The sequence below is a fragment of the Triturus cristatus genome, chromosome 11 (genome assembly GCF_964204655.1).
Source record: "Triturus cristatus chromosome 11, aTriCri1.1, whole genome shotgun sequence".
NCBI classification, from domain to species: Eukaryota; Metazoa; Chordata; class Amphibia; order Caudata; family Salamandridae; genus Triturus; species Triturus cristatus.
In genome coordinates, this window is record NC_140594.1 from 211037936 (window position 1) to 211057075 (window position 19140).

General features: G+C 49.3%; 1 protein-coding gene across 9 annotated transcripts in view; it reads left to right on the forward strand.

The window, feature by feature from the left end:
• Window positions 1-19140, forward strand: part of ACACB (acetyl-CoA carboxylase beta) — a 2187049-nt gene that overhangs the window by 1893888 nt on the left and 274021 nt on the right. The window lies entirely within an intron of this gene.

Genomic DNA, 19140 nt, shown 5'->3' on the forward strand with positions numbered 1-19140 from the left:
TTCACTGCCACCATCCTGCCCCACATGATCCAGTCTGCCTTTTTTCCCACCCATCTGCCCAGGGCCCTGTCCTGCAGGCTGGTTTTCCTTCCTTGCCTTCGGTGCTGCTCCCTCCATTACGGGAGGCCCGGTGGTTGGACTCCTGGGGGCGTTTCGCCTCTACTAGTGCTGCTCTGCGCATGCTCAACACACTTTGTGTGTTGGCCAGGGCTACTTCTGACCTGTGGGATCCCGCAGAATCCCTTCTGTCTCGCACTTCCCACGAGGGTGCCCGCGCTGATCTGCGGCACTGTGTGCGGGATGGTCGGGAGTTGGCTGCATTTATTCTCCGTTCGGCCTTGGATGTCTCTGATTCTTTCGCCCGCGCTATGGCAAGTTCTGTGGCACTCTGCCGCCATGCTTGGTTGCGGGATAGCGTCTTTCCGGAGAATGTTCGGGAGCGTCTTGTTGATCTGACTTTTGATGGGATTCTGTTATTTCACACCCACGCGGACACCCCTATTCAACAACTCCTTGCGGGGCTCCATCCCCCTCCCCCTCCGTAAGCTTCGGCTTGTCGGTCCGCAGGTGTCTTATGGGAGGCGTTTATCACCTTTCTCTTTGGGGCCTTGTATTTCGGTTGGCCCGTCTGTGTGCTGTGTGAGGCTTGGAATGCCTTCAGGGTACTTCAGTTGGCCCCTCTTCTTTTGGCTGCTGGTTCTGTCCTTCAAGTTTGTGGTGAGTGATTTTTGGCTGTTAGTGAAGCTGTATAGGTCCTCAGGTTGGACCCTCTGTGTATTTTTTGGCTGATTGATAAGCCGCCTGTGGTGTTTTCCACAGGTCTTTTATGTTCTTGACCTATGCTGCGGGTTACCCTAAGAGGTGTTTCCCTGTTTTGTTTTGGAACGAGTCATACCCTAGGTGTGGTACTTGTTGGCTATTGTACATCTCTGTCTTAAGCTGGGCGGGTATGGATACCTTCTCGGGTTCTTCGCGTTTCCTGGCATCACTGTATACCGCTTGGTGCGGTCTCTCTTTTTCTTCCACCTTAGCGCAGCTTGTGCTGCTCCAGGTTCTGTCCCGCTCAGTATCCGATGGTGTTTCTATCCTTCTTCTACAGGGTTTGCCTGTCGTCTATTTTGCCCTTTGTTCCTGCGGGATATCTGTTCCTGTGCATTTTGCCTTCCCTCTTCAGCCTCTGGATTGCCAGACCGACTTTTGTCATGCCGTTTACGGCGTCGTGTCTTGGTGTTTCTACCTTGTTATCCGCTGTTTCGGCCTGGGCCTCTGCCTTCTGTTCCAGGGGGGCTAGGTTATTCCTGGTGCTCTCCTGTGTTCTGGTTGCCGGCTTTCGGTCTGTACTACATATGTCTGCAGATACCCAGTGGCAGGGATGCTGCTAGCTGTGGCGTGTGTGTGATTGTACATTAACGTTTGCCTGAATTTTACTTTGCACCCATTTTTAAAAATTGCACTTGCACTTTGAAACTTAAGAATTTTAAAATTGTACTTCGTACTTGCTATTAGAAACCTACCTCTACGTCTCTCCCCAGCCCCGGTCTGACGCGGCAAGTGCCATTGCGCGGAGGGCTTCTGGGAGCAGCAACCACTTCCGGTTTCGGGTCAGCGCGCTAGTCTTTCGCGCCCCCACTAGTATTTAGCTTCTTACTCATGCGCACGTGCAGTAGGCGCTCCAAAGGCAAGCCCATCTGTGCCCAGCCGGGACCAGGGGCCACGACCCCTGGCAGTTTTAAAAAAAACAATGTTATCTACAGTGCCCTCTACAGTGCCCAGACACTGCTCAATATGAGAGGAGTTACGGGCACTAATTGCTTACACTCGCTGATCCTCGCCAACCGTCCCTTTAGTTGCCCCCACTGTAATTTTAAGCTTCAACCTTACAGTAAGGATTTACCAGACACTGACCCCCCACTAAAATTCTTCCATCTAAATTGTCGTTCTCTCCCTAAACACTCAGTCGGACTAGCACTCCTTATAGATGATCTTAAACCTGATGCTTTATTCCTGACAGAGACGTGGTTACAGGATGAAGCTGATCCAACTATCACCCAGACCCTGCCTCCGAGGTATTTAATGCAAAGAGCGGACCACAAGACTGGAAGAGGTGGAGGTCTAGCTATAATTTTTAAAGATAATTTTTGCTGCCGGTCCTCTTTTGAGGGGCTACCTGACTGCGAAAGTATGAACTTCTCTTTGGAATTTTCACCTACTAGTACTCTCTCTGGTTTGCTACTTTACCGCCCCCCAGGACCCATAGGACAATTCCTTAGTATACTTCCGACCTTTGTGGCTAATTTAGCTTTAACCCCAGCTAATTTTACGGTACTAGGGGATCTTAATATCCACCTGGATGACCCCTCTGATCACCTGGCCAAAGAGCTACTAACAAGCCTCTCAGCACTTCAATTTAAGCAGAAAGGCTTTGCCCCTACGCATGTCAATGGTCATCTCCTTGATCCAGTGTTTAGTAATGACCAGAATCTTTTGGTAGGGTTTCCCATCCCCCTCCCCTGGACTGATTATTTACTAATTAGTCTGGTCTGGGAGACTGTAGTGTCCTCTCCCTCTCAAAGTGTAACTCTGATGTTGGAAAGGAAATGGTCAAATCTCTCCGTCAGCCAGTGGTCCTTAGCCCTGGATGCCACCAAACCCCCTCCTGTTCTTGATCCTGAGATAACAAATTTAACCTCTGGATCCAAAACTCTTTGGACACTCTACTTCCAATAAAGCCTTCCTACAAGAGATCCAAACAAAAACCGGTACCATGGTTTTCCTCCAAATTAAGGGAACTTAAACAAACCTGTAGGAAACTGGAAAGGAGATGGAGACAGAACTTAGCAGAAGAGAGGAAAAATGTCTATAGAGAGGCAATTAGAAATTATAAGGCAGAAATTAAAATTGCCCAATCCTCATTCTATGAGGAGAGGATTAGTGCAGCTGCTAACTCTCCCAAAGAGATTTTCTGTATTGCTAAATCTCTCACCATCATACCGCATAAACCCCCCAACACAGAGGATGCACTAGCACTCTGTAACAACTTAGCGGAATATTTTCACCCAAAAATTCAACTGATATGTCATTCCTTCCCTTCCCACCAAAGTGAGCCTACAGCGTTCAGTACTGAAAGTTCCCTTCCCGTATTACAGTGTTCTTTAGCGGAGTTCCCCTTGATAGACGAGGTCTCCCTGAATACTCTTATGTTCGAGGCATATGAGCTGCAGATTACACACTTTTGCATAGATCGCCATCTGGTGTTGGGCCCGGATGTTTGCAGTTTGTTTTTCCTCTTGGAAAGTCTTTGGAAGTCACGAGGTCGGTGACTCCTCCCTTGGTCCGTATTGCGCATGGGCTTCGGCTCCATCCTCAGATTGTTTTTTTCCGCCATCGGGCTCGGATGTAATACTTTGCGCTCCGGTTCCGAACATTTCCAGTTCGACGATCGAAGCGGAATCCTCGCTCTTCGCGGTATTGTTCAGATCCTGATCTCCTCAATCACCTTCTCTTCGACACACCTTCGATTCCAGTCGTCGACGGCGGCTTTCGGGCCTATCCAAGCTCCGGTCCCGGCTGATGGAAAGAACTCCATTCAAGAAGTGCCCTCGATGTGGCTCCAAATTCCCCCACACCGATCTTCATGAGGTGTGCATTCTCTGCCTCTCCCCTGAACACGAGGCTCGAGACTGTCCCGCCTGCAAGTCTTTCAGATCCAAAAACACTATTCGAGATCGAAGGGCCAGACGAAACATGGCGCACTCCTCGACTACCGTTCCAGTCGACATCTTCGGGGACGACGTCGAAGCTCCGGGACAGCAGCACACCGAAGAGGACCTCGTCAGTGCTTCCGAAGCCGACGACTTGGATGTGGAGGACATCACCCCGGCGCAGAGGGTCGTGAGTAAAATACCCCCTCCCACACCCGCGCCGACACCCAAAAAGGCTTCGGTCACGCCTTCGCCTCCGGGCCTAGGCAAGACCAAAGACACTGCTTCGAACACCCCACCTTCGGGCCCGGTGAAGAAGCCTAATAAGCCTTCCGGCGGCTCGAGCCAGCCTGCCAGCGGTGCCGATAAACACACTTCAGCACCGAAGAAGAGATCGGCCTCTACCTCGACACCGAGCTCCGCACCAAAGCCCTCGGTGTCGAAACCCAGCCTCTCGGTACCGATCAAACATCATAAGGCCCTCGGCACCAACACTCCCGTGCCGAAGCCTGCCTCGGCGCCGACCAAAAAATCGGACGTTCCAAAAAAGCACGGCACAGACCAGCCTAAAAAGCCTAAAAAGCCATCGGCCCCGAAACCTTCGGCGCCGACCGAACAGCCATTGTCTCAAGAACTGTTTACACCGGATCCTTTGCAAAAGACACTTACCAAGGTTCCAAAAACTGGACATTTGACACTGTCTTCTAAAAAGAGACATTTGGACAAACCAGCTCCACCTCCAAAGAGGAAATACTCTGCTACCTCCTCTTTCAGAGTGCCTTCCCCACCTCCTCCACCCTCTCCACCTCCGCCTTCTCCACCCCTGCCTCATCACTCTCCGACCCCGTCTCCAGACCATGATTATCAGGGGGACCCATACTACGATCCAGCAGATGTGCCACAAGACCCCACTCCTACAGGATCCCCAGACCCATGGGACAATTATAATAATCCAGACATTCCAGATGTCCCACAAGATGACCTTTATCCATCCAGGCCATCTCCACCAGAAGACTCATTAGGTTTTCACCACCTACTTCAGAGGGCGGCACATTATCACGGGGTAGAGCTACACACTGACCCGATAGAGGAAGATTTCCTCCTTGACACCTTTGATACCTCACATAGGTCTACTTCTATACTATCTATGCTCAAGGGGGTAATAAAGCATGCACCAGAGGTTTTTAAAGACCCAGTCAGGGTTAGGGTCCTAAACCCACGCATAGAGAAAAAGTATAAAGCTGCCCCCACAGATCCTGCCTACATCAAAGGGCCAGCGCCACTGGATTCCCTAGTGGTATCCACTGCAAATTCCCAGGCGTCAGGCAAAGCACCACCACCTGCCAAAGAGTCAAAGCTACTGGACGCGTCAGGAAAGCGCACTGCGTCACAGGCAGCCAATATATGGCGTATCGCCAACACTCAAGCGCTATTGGCCAGATACGACAGAGCCCATTATGATGAATTAGAAACCATGATGCACCATCTCCCAGAAAAATACAGAAATAGGGCCAATGAATTAATTCAAGAGGGTAAGACCATAACTAACACCTCTATACGCTGTGCCTTAAACGCAGCAGACACGGCCTCCAGGGCCATCAACACTAGCGTCCTCCTCCGTCGCCATGCTTGGCTCAGAGTTTCAGGCTTTAAACCTGAGGTACAAGCCTCCATATTAAATAATCCATTTGATCAAGAACATTTATTCGGTCCAAAAGTAGATGAGGCCCTCGAAAAGATGAAGAAAGACGCAGAAACGGCTAAATCTATGGGAGCCCTACAGTCACACCCTCCTAGGCGCTCCTTTCGCCGCTCTTCCTTTCGGGGCACGGGCAAAGGCTACTCCTCAGATAGCGCGTCCACTTCCTACAAATCCCCTGTTCAATCCACCTTCACAAGGGGTTATCAAAGAGGCGGCTATAGAGGCAATAACAATAAAGGCAGAGGCAAAACAAATACCGCCCGCTCTGCCACACCGCCTACCCAATGACTTCCCCCTGCTCCCTCCAGACCATCCCACTCCGGTCGGGGGCAGATTACAAAATTTCCTTCACGTCTGGGAGTCCATCACATCAGACAGATGGTTGACCCAAATTATTCGTTCAGGGTACTGCCTGGAATTGACATCTACGCCCCCCAACATTCCACCCAGGCAACGCCCAATGTCACAAGAACATTCCACGTTACTAAAACAGGAGGTAATCTCCCTCCTGCAAAAAGTGGTGATAGAACAAGTCCCCGCCAATCAGCAAAATTTAGGGGTCTACTCCCTATATTTCCTGATGCCAAAAAGAGACGAGACTCTACGACCTATCTTAGATCTCCGGCCTCTAAACACATACATACATTCGGACCATTTTCACATGGTAACACTTCAGCAGGTACTTCCGCTCCTCTCCCAGAACGACTTTCTCACCACTCTGGACTTGAAAGACGCATACTTTCACATTCCGGTACACCATGCCCACAGAAACTACCTCAGATTTGTAGTGGACGGGCAACACTACCAGTTCAAGGTGCTCCCATTCGGGGTCACAACAGCACCAAGGGTATTCACCAAGTGCCTAGCGGTAGTGGCGGCACACCTCAGAAGACAGCACATTCACGTCTTCCCATATTTGGACGACTGGCTAATAAAAGCCACGTCCTACAATAAATGTGTACATCACACCGCTACTACAATCCAACTACTTCACCAGCTAGGTTTCACGGTGAACCACCAAAAGTCCCAGCTAATACCATCCCACACAAAGCAATACGTCGGTGCCACCATAGACACCTCAAAAGCCATAGCCTACCCCAATCCTGCCAGGATTGCAAGCATTCAGGCTTTGCGTCAAATATTCATGCCTCAACACTCTCTCCCAGCAAGAGTGTTTATGCAACTGATAGGGATGATGGCCTCTTGCATTTTCATAGTACCTCATGCAAGACTCCAGATGCGTCCACTCCAAGAGTGCTTAGCGCACCAATGGAACCAGGCCCAGGGGCAACTGACTGATCTGGTGTTGGTAGACGGTCGCACCCATCGCTCTCTGCAGTGGTGGAACACCACAAATCTTTCCAGAGGTCGACCGTTCCTGGACCCGGTTCCACAAATAATCCTAACAACAGACGCATCGCTCTCCGGCTGGGGAGCTCATCTACTACACCTCACAGTGCAGGCCACATGGACGCCGCAACAAAAGTTACTCCGCATCAACCATCTGGAGTTACTGGCAATCTTTCTAGCCCTGAAATCCTTTCACACACAGATTCTAGGCAAGGCAGTCCTTATTCGCACAGACAACATGACGGCCATGTACTACATTCAAAAACAAGGCGGCACACACTCTCTACAGCTCTCTCAACAAGCACAGAGCATATGGAGATGGGCAATTCCACACAAAATCTTTCTTCTAGCCCAACATGTCCCAGGAGTCCAAAACACCATGGCAGATCTGCTCAGCAGACAGACGCAGCAGATCCACGAGTGGGAACTTCACCCGCAGGTTCTTCACCCGTTCTTTCAGATGTGGGGGCATCCACACATAGACCTCTTCGCCACCAACGAAAACAAAAAATGCCCAAGCTTCGCCGCCAGATACCCACACCCATTGTCTAAAGGCAATGCGATATGGATGAACTGGTCAGGCAAATTTGCGTACGCCTTTCCACCTTTCCCACTAATTCCATTAGTGGTGCGAAAGCTACAACAGCACTCCCTCACACTGATTCTAGTAGCTCCAACATGGGCCAGACAACCGTGGTACACCACGCTGCTGGAACTCTCGGTAGTGCCACACCAAAAGTTACACCTCTCACCATGCCTCCTAACCCAGAACCATGGAGAGATCAGACACCCGGACCCAGCTCAGCTCAACCTTGCGATCTGGCTCCTGAGATCTTAGAATTCGGATACCTAAACCTTCCCCCTGACTGTATGAACGTCATCAGAGAAGCTAGACGCCCTACTACTAGAGCCTGTTACGCTGCAAAATGGAAAAGTTTTGTTGTTTATTGCCATAACAACACAATCAACCCTCTAGACGTATCTATACAGCACATCATATGCTAATTACTCCATCTACAAAGGTGTAACCTAGCATATACATCCATTCGGCTACAACTCGCAGCAATTGCCGCTTACCTACAGAACAGACAGCACCTATCACTTTTCAGAGTACCTGCCATTAAAGCCTTCATGGAAGGCCTCAAACGAATAATTCCCCCCAGAATACCACCCTCACCTGTGTGGAACTTAAATATAGTTCTCACAAGGCTAATGGGACCGCCTTTCGAACCTTTGCATAAATGTGAACTGCAATTTCTCACATGGAAGACAGCTTTCCTTGTAGCCATCACTTCCCTTAGAAGGGTCAGTGAGATACAAGCACTTACTATACAAGAACCTTTTCTCCAAATGCACCCAAACAAGGTTGTTCTCCGTACCAACCCAAAATTCCTACCCTAAGTCATTTCCCCTCCACCACATAAAGGCAACCCCATCTCGAAATCAGGGATAGCTAGGTGGATTGTAAAATGCATACAGATTTGCTACCACAAAGCAAAACGCACGCTATCTGTTCCCCCTAAAGCCAACTCTACAAGAAAGATAGGGGCTTCTATGGCTTTTCTAGGGAACATCCCATTAGATGATATCTGCAAGGCAGCTACATGGTCAACACCGCACACTTTCACTAAACATTACTGTGTAGATGTGCAAACCAAGCAACAAGCTAGTGTGGGCCAGGCTGTACTAAAAACACTATTTCAAACCACTGCAACAGATACAGGTGGTCGCCGCTAGGGTGGGGAACTGCTATATAGTCTATGCAAAAGTGTGTAATCTGCAGCTCATATGCCTCGAACGGAATATGCTACTTACCAGTATGCATCTGTTCTTGGCATATAGAGCTGCAGATCTACACACGCCCGCCCGCCTCCCCGGCTACCTGTATCTGTACCAGTCTATCTTATTTAGATACAACACACATGGGTTTCTTCACTATTATTGCTACGCTCCATCTTTCCCTGTTGGCGAAAAACAATCTGAGGATGGAGCCGAAGCCCATGCGCAATAAGGACCAAGGGAGGAGTCGCCGACCTCGTGACTTCCAAAGACTTTCCAAGAGGAAAAACAAACTGCAAACATCCGGGCCCAACACCAGAAGTGTGTAGATCTGCAGCTCTACATGCCAAGAACAGATGCATACTGGTAAGTAGCATATTCCTTCTACGGTAACCTCGGGCTCTCCTATGGACCCCGCTCCTCCGCAGCATCTCACTCTAGTTGCTGATGTAATTCGCCCAGTAATCTTGAACTCTCTAAATGCCTCCAACACTTCGAGCACGGTACCCCCTGACTGTAAATGTGCTCAGGTTAGAGCCCTTTTGAAAAAAACAAATTCAGACATCTCCAACATGGCCAACTATCGACCTATCTCTCTCCTTCCCTGGCTGAGCAAGCTGACTGAGAGACATATAAACTTTACTCTAGTTCACTATCTGGAGTCTAACAATCTGCTCCACGATTCCCAGACAGGATTTCGTCCCAGGCTTGGGACAGAGACGGCCCTTCTGGCAGTAACAGAGGAAGCAAGGAGACTTTTGGATCAGGGCGGCTCAGCAGCAATTATTTTGCTAGACCTCAGTGCCGCCATCGACACTGTAGATCATAACATCCTGCTGGAGCGCTTGAAAAATCTTGGAGTAACACACCGGGCTCTCACATGGATCCAGTCCTTCTTAAAGGACCGATTCTTTCAGGTCTTTGAGGGTACTTTTACATCAAACCGATGGCATCTTAGCTGTGGGGCTCCCCAGGGTTCCTCCATGAGCCCCACTCTTTTTAACACCTATATGGCGACTTTGGCAGAGATAGTATGTCCATTCGGCACAAAAAGTATCACCTACGCAGATGATACCCAACTGGTTGTGGCATTAAACCCCCGCAGGGTTCATCTTGCGCTCTGGGCAATTGCCTAGAGGCGGTAGCCGAATGGATGGAACTATCTCACCCTAAGCTAAATGGGGACAAAACTGAATTGATGTTCCTGGGTAAAGCTTCTTCACCCTCCTCGGCATTCTCATGGCCGATTTGTCTCGGCACTATGCCTGCCCCAAAGCACCAGATTAAGAGCCTAGGCATGTGGCTTGACAGCTCCTTACGTTTCAATCATCAAGCCACCAAGCTCTCAGCTACATGTTTTGGCATGATGAGGATGTTAAAGAAAATTCTTCCTTTACTCCCCTTCCAGGCGCGAAGGATTATGGTGCAAGCCCTCATCTTGTCCCGCCAGGATTACGGGAACGCCTTGAATCTGGGCGCCATTCAGGCCACTACTCAAAAATTACAAGTGATCCAGAATTGTGCGGCTCGCCTACGCCTCCAGATTCCTCGGAGACAATCAGCAAAACCCGCAATGAGAAATCTTCATTGGCTCCCAATCAAGTCCCGAATACGATTTAAGGCCGTGTGCCTGGCCCACAGAGCCATCTGGAAAACTGGCCCTGCTATTATCCATCCCCTGGTCACTCCTTAGCAACCTTCAAGGAGCCTTCATTCCAGCTCCGCTTTCCTTGCTACCACAAGGAAAGTACGCAGATCCAGATGGGGCGGACGTTCCTTTTCCCTGAATACTGCTAATCTCTTGAATTCTCTTCCCTCTACTCTTCGCATGGAACCTAACTTACAGACCTTCCGTAAACTCCTTAAAACGCATCTTTTTAGTACTACTCACTAACTTGCCGGGATTCTGCCTGTCCTGTCCTAATCGCTACGAGGCTTCAGGGTAGTAACGCGCTATAGAAATTTAATTTCATTCATTCTTTTTATCTTCTGGCCGGTCCCACTTCTCTTCGTGGGCCGGGTGGTGCTCCTTGGACGGTCCTTCTCTAGGGCTTGTTCTGGGGTTCCCTTGCCTCTGTCTTCGCCTTGCGCTCTGCTTGTTCTGGGCACGCTACTTCATAATATTTGCCAGCTGTCTGCTGCGCACACCTGGTAGTTCTGGTCCACCTCCGAGGGCCTCAGCATGTAACCGCGTGCTCCTGTCCCTTGCTTTTCTGGAACCTTGCGCGTCTGTGTCTTCCTTCTCACATCTGCGCTTATTGACTGCGGAGCTGTTCTTGCCTTGTTCCCTTCCTCGGGACGGACACCCGTTCAGCTGTCCCCTTCGCTGTGTGTGTTCTCCTGGGGCGGGCTCTGCCTCCGTTCCTCTTCTTCTCCTTGGATTTGCGGGTGGTTCTTTTCTTACTTTGTTACTCGCTGGGTGCTGGCTGTCCCTCCGGGTTTTCTGGCGGACGCCCTTTGCTCCTCTGGTAGGTTTGTGGTATCCTGGCCTTCCCTTCTTCTTATTCTTTCTTACTTCTGCTTGGAGAGGGCTGGGCCGCCCTTCCTGTCCCCATGACACATCCCCTGTTGGGGCCCTGTGTGGGGGTTTCTGACTCCTCTGCACTCCTCTGGGTTGGGTTCTCTTGGCTGTGCCTCAGCCCTTAGCTTTTTACAGGGGATACGACACTCCTTGATGGTGTTGTCTTGGGGTGCTTTGTCGTTACTTGTCTGTTCCGGACTTGTTGCCCTTCACTGTTATAGATTGTGGTTGCAGACTTTCTGTCGTCTGCCACAACATTTTTCAAGTGTTTTTTCTGCCTACAGGGAGGATATCGCCTTCGCTTTGCGGGGTTGCTTCTCAGAGCGGTGCTTTGCTCTTTCCTTTCCATGACTTTCCATGACGCAGTGCTTGGCACTGTCCCTAATGATGCTGCTCCTCACCATTCGCTTCTTCCCTTTTTGTTTCACTGATTTTTTCGCACACTGTTCCCATACTCTCACAGTTTTGTTTGTGATGGCTCCGTGTTGTGGCGCGGAAAAGTTCTCCGAAAAAAAAACTGATGTCAGTGCGCCGGGGTGGGACTTAAGTGACCTCGCTGACGTCACGTCTGCGGACGTCAGGGCGGGTTCGCGTGGTACGGCCTCCAGCGCGCAGAGATGCTGTGGCAAAAGATTTTCCGGATCCAGTCTCACGCTTGGGGATAATTCTACGTTAAGGAATCTGCGGCTGGAATCGTCTCGATCAGATACATAGTTACCGAAGGTAAGTAACTTGTACATCCAGTCTGATGCCTAGGGGTAATTCTAAGGTAAGGAATCTATTACTAACCTATGTCTCTTACAGATAAATCATTACTCAATGTAAGTAACATTGCTGCTTTTGAATAGATTAACTTTCTGTAGCTGTTAGTTGTTGGCCTGTGTGCTGAAGTAATCGAGCAAGCTAGTCACAAAAAGTAAATACCCCATGTAAAGATATTGAGATGTTATTTTTGAAAGATTTACTTTTTAACAAGTTGACTTGCTTTTAGCGGTCTGCTGAGGGCTACAAGGGTGGAGGGTGTTGTCCAGTTAAGGGTCCTGAAATTACCTTTTGATTTCAAAGCTCCACTTCCAAGACGTAAACTTAACAAAGTGCTTGAAAGGGCGGGGTTTGTTTATAAGAAAAGGATGTTGCATCCTGCAGAGCATTTCTAGATATAATGCTGTTGATGGTGTGTTTCGTGATGCAAGCATACCACACATAACTAATTCAGCGGAAACATATCAATACAAACTACAGACTCAGAACTTGCACCAAAGGCAAACCATTCATACCTCGGATACACTAATTCACATACCCCAATCACACAATTGTAAAGACCCATATTAAACACACAGCTTAAATGCAGAGGCACCAGACAGACACAGACAGACACACACACACACACACACACACACACACGCAAACACACGCAAACACACGCATACACACGCATACACACGCATACACACATATACACACACATACACACGCACACACACACCCCCACACCCCCTTCAACTTAAACACCAAATGAAAATCAGAGGCTCCCAATGCCATTTTATAATTCATTATCTTATTTTGTTACTTTTCAAAAGAGGGTAAAGTTTTTAAATGGCTTTAAAGTGAATGGAAAAAGAGCCAAATGTGGTGGCCTTAATCCCGTTAGACTTTGCCCTGTCCATTTCCCATCTCATACTTCTCTTTGTGAGTGACAAACTTTTTGCAATTCTGTTTCTTTGTTGTTCACCTAATTCAGTAGCAATGGTTCAGTGGATTCTGAAGTCTTCATATACAAAAGCCTTTCTTTAATCCAATATACAGTAAATAAAATTTAGGAACACTGTCACCTATAAAAGCCCAGACCTATTGGCTTTGTCAATACTTGTTACTGTTTGTAATTCACCACTAGAGGAGGCCTACTGAGCTCTACAGGCAGTGTAAATTATATTAAAAGGTTAGACCTGTGATTTCATGTTGTTAAGGTACTACCATTAAAAAATAACAATGTTGTGTTTACTGTTGAAAGGCTAGTAGACCCATTGGTGAGTGCAGGGTTACTGCCTCACATCTCAGCCCTGCTAATTTCCGAATGGGACTACTAAAATTGGTACTTTAAGGTGTCAGAAGACTCAGCATATTAAATCTGATGTCATTGTAAAATCTAATTTTATGTAACTCTCAGGCTAAGTGCAACTTTATTTGGTTGACACTTTGTAGCCCAAGGCTTTCCAGTGCCTATTTATGATTCCACACAAAGGGCTGTCCTCAAGAAGGCCTCCTGGGGAGAAGTGTGAACGACTCCCAGAAAAGCATCAATTGGGTCTGCTGGGTGAGGAGATGCTATCTCCTCCTGGTAGAAAAAGCCACACAGGGTGTAAGCCCAGAAGGCAAGCTTCAAGGGGGAAGCCGCCTTTGAAGGGCGAATGGCAAGCACACAGGAAGAGGGGCCTTTGTTGAGGTAGCCAGGAGAGTGTTGGGCACACAGAGGGGAAAACACAGGTCTGACTGGTTTTCCTGTGGGCTTGTAGCCCAGTTTTGGCCACACCCCTGGGGTGGGCTACCAAGCTATCCAAGTCGAGAAGGGTTCTGCCATGTTGAGAATGGGCAGTACATGGCATCCTGTGATAGATAGATGAGACACTTGACAGGAAGTTGTCTTCAAGTGGGAGGAACTTAAGCAGCCAGTTGGCTAATTATCCGGCATATGGGCCAATGAGTAGCACCCATGGCTCCTAGATCATGTCTGTACTGGAGAGAGGACCGAAGACTGCCCTCCTGACCCTGGAACCAGCAAAGAGAAGCTGCACCGAAGATTGGACTGCACCTGCTGCTCCTTGGGCAAATGAAGAGAGGACTGTGCTTGTGGTGCCTGGCTCGAGGAACAGTCATCCCTGTGTCTGAGACAGAAGAGGTGACTCCAAGCGTCAGTTGTCTGACTTCCTGTTGCAGCACCAGGGCCACAAAAGCTGAGGAAACCTTCTTTACAACAAACAAATGATGGACGGAATGCTGACAATGCAGACATTCTAAGCCAGTCAAGAGATCTGGGTTAAATCCATTGTTCTTTTGCCCACTACACCACCCCAGTTTAGACATGGCCATATGCAAATCAGTCTTGACCCTGTGCCTCATGGGAACAGTCCAGCCCGAACTGCCAAGCCATGTCTTCCCTGGACCGGAATCAAGCATCCTAGGACCGGTTTCTGGCTATCAGCCGTCATCAGCCAGGATAGCTTGACTCCAGTGGCGTAGTGAGCACGGGTCCCACGTCTGGGAATACCCATCCCACTTAGGGCGAAAAGCGTTACAACAAACAAATGATGGACGGAATGCTGACAATGCAGACATTCTCCCCCAGTCAAGAGATCTGGGTTAAATCCATTGTTCTTTTGCCCACTACACCACCCCAGTTTAGACATGGCCATATGCAAATCAGTCTTGACCCTGTGCCTCATGGGAACAGTCCAGCCCGAACTGCCAAGCCATGTCTTCCCTGGACCGGAATCAAGCATCCTAGGACCGGTTTCTGGCTATCAGCCGTCATCAGCCAGGATAGCTTGACTCCAGTGGCGTAGTGAGCACGGGTCCCACGTCTGGGAGTACCCATCCCACTTAGGGCGAAAAGCGTTACAACAAACAAATGATGGACGGAATGCTGACAATGCAGACATTCTCCCCCAGTCAAGAGATCTGGGTTAAATCCATTGTTCTTTTGCCCACTACACCACCCCAGTTTAGACATGGCCATATGCAAATCAGTCTTGACCCTGTGCCTCATGGGAACAGTCCAGCCCGAACTGCCAAGCCATGTCTTCCCTGGACCGGAATCAAGCATCCTAGGAGCGGTTTCTGGCTATCAGCCGTCATCAGCCAGGATAGCTTGACTCCAGTGGCGTAGTGAGCTCGGGTCCCACGTCTGGGAATACCCATCCCACTTAGGGCGAAAAGCGTTACAACAAACAAATGATGGACGGAATGCTGACAATGCAGACATTCTCCCCCAGTCAAGAGATCTGGGTTAAATCCATCGTTCTTTTGCCCACTACACCACCCCAGTTTAGACATGGCCATATGCAAATCAGTCTTGACGCTGTGCCTCATGGGAACAGTCCAGCCCGAACTGCCAAGCCATGTCTTCCCTGGACCGGAATCAAGCATCCTAGGACCGGTTTCTGGCTATCAGCCGTCATCAGCCAGGATAGCTTGACTCCAGTGGCGTAGTGAGCACGGGTCCCACGTCTGGGAATACCCATCCCACTTAGGGCGAAAAGCGTTACAACAAACAAATGATGGACGGAATGCTGACAATGCAGACATTCTCCCCCAGTCAAGAGATCTGGGTTAAATCCATCGTTCTTTTGCCCACTACACCACCCCGGTTTAGACATGGCCATATGCAAATCAGTCTTGACCCTGTGCCTCATGGGAACAGTCCAGCCCGAACTGCCAAGCCATGTCTTCCCTGGACCGGAATCAAGCATCCTAGGACCGGTTTCTGGCTATCAGCCGTCATCAGCCAGGATAGCTTGACTCCAGTGGCGTAGTGAGCACGGGTCCCACGTCTGGGAATACCCATCCCACTTAGGGCGAAAAGTGTTACAACAAACAAATGATGGACGGAATGCTGACAATGCAGGCATTCTCCCCCAGTCAAGAGATCTGGGTTAAATCCATCGTTCTTTTGCCCACTACACCACCCCAGTTTAGACATGGCCATATGCAAATCAGTCTTGACCCTGTGCCTCATGGGAACAGTCCAGCCCGAACTGCCAAGCCATGTCTTCCCTGGACCGGAATCAAGCATCCTAGGACCGGTTTCTGGCTATCAGCCGTCATCAGCCAGGATAGCTTGACTCCAGTGGCGTAGTGAGCACGGGTCCCACGTCTGGGAATACCCATCCCACTTAGGGATGGGTATTCTGGGGTGGTGTAGTGTGGTGTAGTGGGCAAAAGAACGATGGATTTAACCCAGATCTCTTGACTGGGGGAGAATGTCTGCATTGTCAGCATTCCGTCCATCATTTGTTTGTTGTAACGCTTTTCGCCCTAAGTGGGATGGGTATTCCCAGACGTGGGACCCGTGCTCACTACGCCACTGGAGTCAAGCTATCCTGGCTGATGACGGCTGATAGCCAGAAACCGGTCCTAGGATGCTTGATTCCGGTCCAGGGAAGACATGGCTTGGTAGTTCGGGCTGGACTGTTCCCATGAGGCACAGGGTCAAGACTGATTTGCATATGGCCATGTCTAAACTGGGGTGGTGTAGTGGGCAAAAGAACGATGGATTTAACCCAGATCTCTTGACTGGGGGAGAATGTCTGCATTGTCAGCATTCCGTCCATCATTTGTTTGTTGTAACGCTTTTCGCCCTAAGTGGGATGGGTATTCCCAGACGTGGGACCCGTGCTCACTACGCCACTGGAGTCAAGCTATCCTGGCTGATGATGGCTGATAGCCAGAAACCGGTCCTAGGATGCTTGATTCCGGTCCAGGGAAGACATGGCTTGGTAGTTCGGGCTGGACTGTTCCCATGAGGCACAGGGTCAAGACTGATTTGCATATGGCCATGTCTAAACTGGGGTGGTGTAGTGGGCAAAAGAACGATGGATTTAACCCAGATCTCTTGACTGGGGGAGAATGTCTGCATTGTCAGCATTCCGTCCATCATTTGTTTGTTGTAACGCGAGGAAACCTTCTTTGGCGTGTGGTAACCAAGATCACTGGATCGTTGCTCCTCCCCTAAAGGGCAGCCTGCAACACCAAGACCTACCTCTTACAAGTCGCACCTAATTCTGCCAGACCTGGGAGAGTCATCGGAGTGCAGTTTGGGCACCCAAAGCACCAGCTATCACCAAAATAAGGGAACTGTTGGTTTAGTCGTAGCTGGAGACCAGGGGCAACTGGTTCAGTGCTGCACTCCATCTGCACTTCGAGGGATGTCGACCTCTGTGGCCAAAGTTGCTTCCCTGTGTTTTTGGCCCTTGGATTGGCCCCAAGAAGACCCCTGTCAGCCGTACTTAAGCAGCTTCAGCATCTTGTATCTCTTGTATCAGGACCACTCCATTGGAATCTATGGCAAGTTGCCATTGATGCTTGAACTGGACCGGAAGACTGATTTCTTGTTGGCGTAACTGTCCTGTAGACCTGGTTGGTTCCTCTGACCTGTGCCCTGATAGAGTACGTCACCCAAAGTATCTCATTTAATTTGGATGCAAAATTTCTTGGAAAGGTTTCTAGGTTGAATTTGCCAGTGCTTGTTTGTGGCTTAGTGAAAAGTTGTGATTTACTGTTTATTCATGTATTTTTATCTCTGGAACCATCCAGTGGATATTGTTAATTTTGGTGTCTCTATATTTGTAAAAATGCAGACTAAGTTTATAAATTGGTGTCAAACTTCTTAAGGGTCGTGTTTCTTTCTTATTCAATTGTTTTGCTGCTGATTAATGCTTTACACTTGTTACTTTGTTTAGGCCTTACTGCTTCAAGCCACATCTACCCAGGGTTGAGCTAAGGTTTGACAAACTAGCCTGACTCAGTCCAAGACAGGGTTGGGGATTTATTTTTACGGTAAGGTCTCATAACCACACCATATAGTAAACTACATTTTCTCACATATGCTGTTTGAAGTAAGGGCAGACTCGGCCCGAGAAAAAATTAAAGAGAACAAAGCCACTGCTCCCTCTCTGATTTTAGCTTCATCTGTTCGTCAAACTCTACAGCAACCCTGCCCCTTTCAACGTTTTTGCAAGGGATATCTGCAGAGGCAGTGTCCATACATGCCTCATAAGCAGCTAGCCTCCCAGTCATTTCAAGGTAGAGACATCCAGGATATGGTGCTCTTTCAAGCCTTTCTTCCCCGTCCGAGAGTGCAGGACATTCGGGTAGTGATCCCAACATTTCAACTCTTGGCCTTGGTCTCAGTGAGAGCAGCTCTGAGGCTTTTGAGCCTCTCGGCCTCCTGCGTCCTGCTTGTGGATCCACACCAGTTGGCACATGCAGACTTTGCAGTGGGATCTGATATCTTAGTGGGCTCAGCACCAGGGAGACCTGTTGAAACCCATCCATGTGGCGAAGGAGTCTGCAAAGGATTTAAAGTAGTGGCTACTCAGACTCAATTGGACAGGTGGCAGACCCCTCTCCATATGCTACCAGAGCTAATGGTTGTTGCAAATGCTTCATTGCTCAGTTGGGGAGATCATCTGAGAGAGGTGGTGATAAGAGGACTGTAGTCTCTGTCGGTAACTGGCCTCTACATCAACTTCTGGAGTTGTGACCGATTTGCTTCACGCTGAAGGTCTTCCTCCAAGACATTCCACAGACCCAACACCTGAGGAAGGCCACCCGCCTCCCTCCCGCCCTCTTTTAAATGCCCTTACAATGTTTAAAAGCATGTTAAATGTAATTAAAATGACTTACCTGAGCTGTGGCATCCCGGGGCTCCCTCTTCCTGCTCTATCGCGACTTCTTCCACACAAATGCGCGGGTGCCCGCACATGCGTATTTGTGAGGAAGAAGTCGGCGATAAAGCAGGAATAGGGAGCCCCGGGACGCGGCAGCTCAGGTAAGTATTTTTTAAGCACTTTTAACATGCTTTTAAACATTGTAAGGGATTTTAAAAGAGGGCGGGAGGGAGGCGGGCGGCGCGTAGTGGGGCTACGCGGAGTGTGCTTAGATTTGCCCCCACTCCGTGATGCTCCGCGTAGCCCCACTACGCCCACTACGCCCAGGGTTACTCAGCAGGGCAGATATCAGCAAGCAGCAGGGCAGATTAGCAAAGCAAAGAAGGAGTTCCTTCAGAACAGTCAATCAAGCAGAGTAGCAATCCTTGTAACACAGCATTCTTTACTCCTAGGAGACACTGGATCTGCGCGGGATTTTGAGTATACAGGAAAATTGGCGCACGAGCTGGTTCGCGGAAGAGTATTTAGAGCTAAGAATAGTTGTGGTGCAGCCAGGTTAGGGGAAAACCCGGATAGCCCCTGAAAAGTATGTGGGTACGGACCCACATTGAAAATGAAACCAAGTCCTGGGCACACGTATAGAGTAGTGTTTTAGGTTATAACTACACGGTAATGGAGCTGTGTGTGAAACAAAGAGGTTAT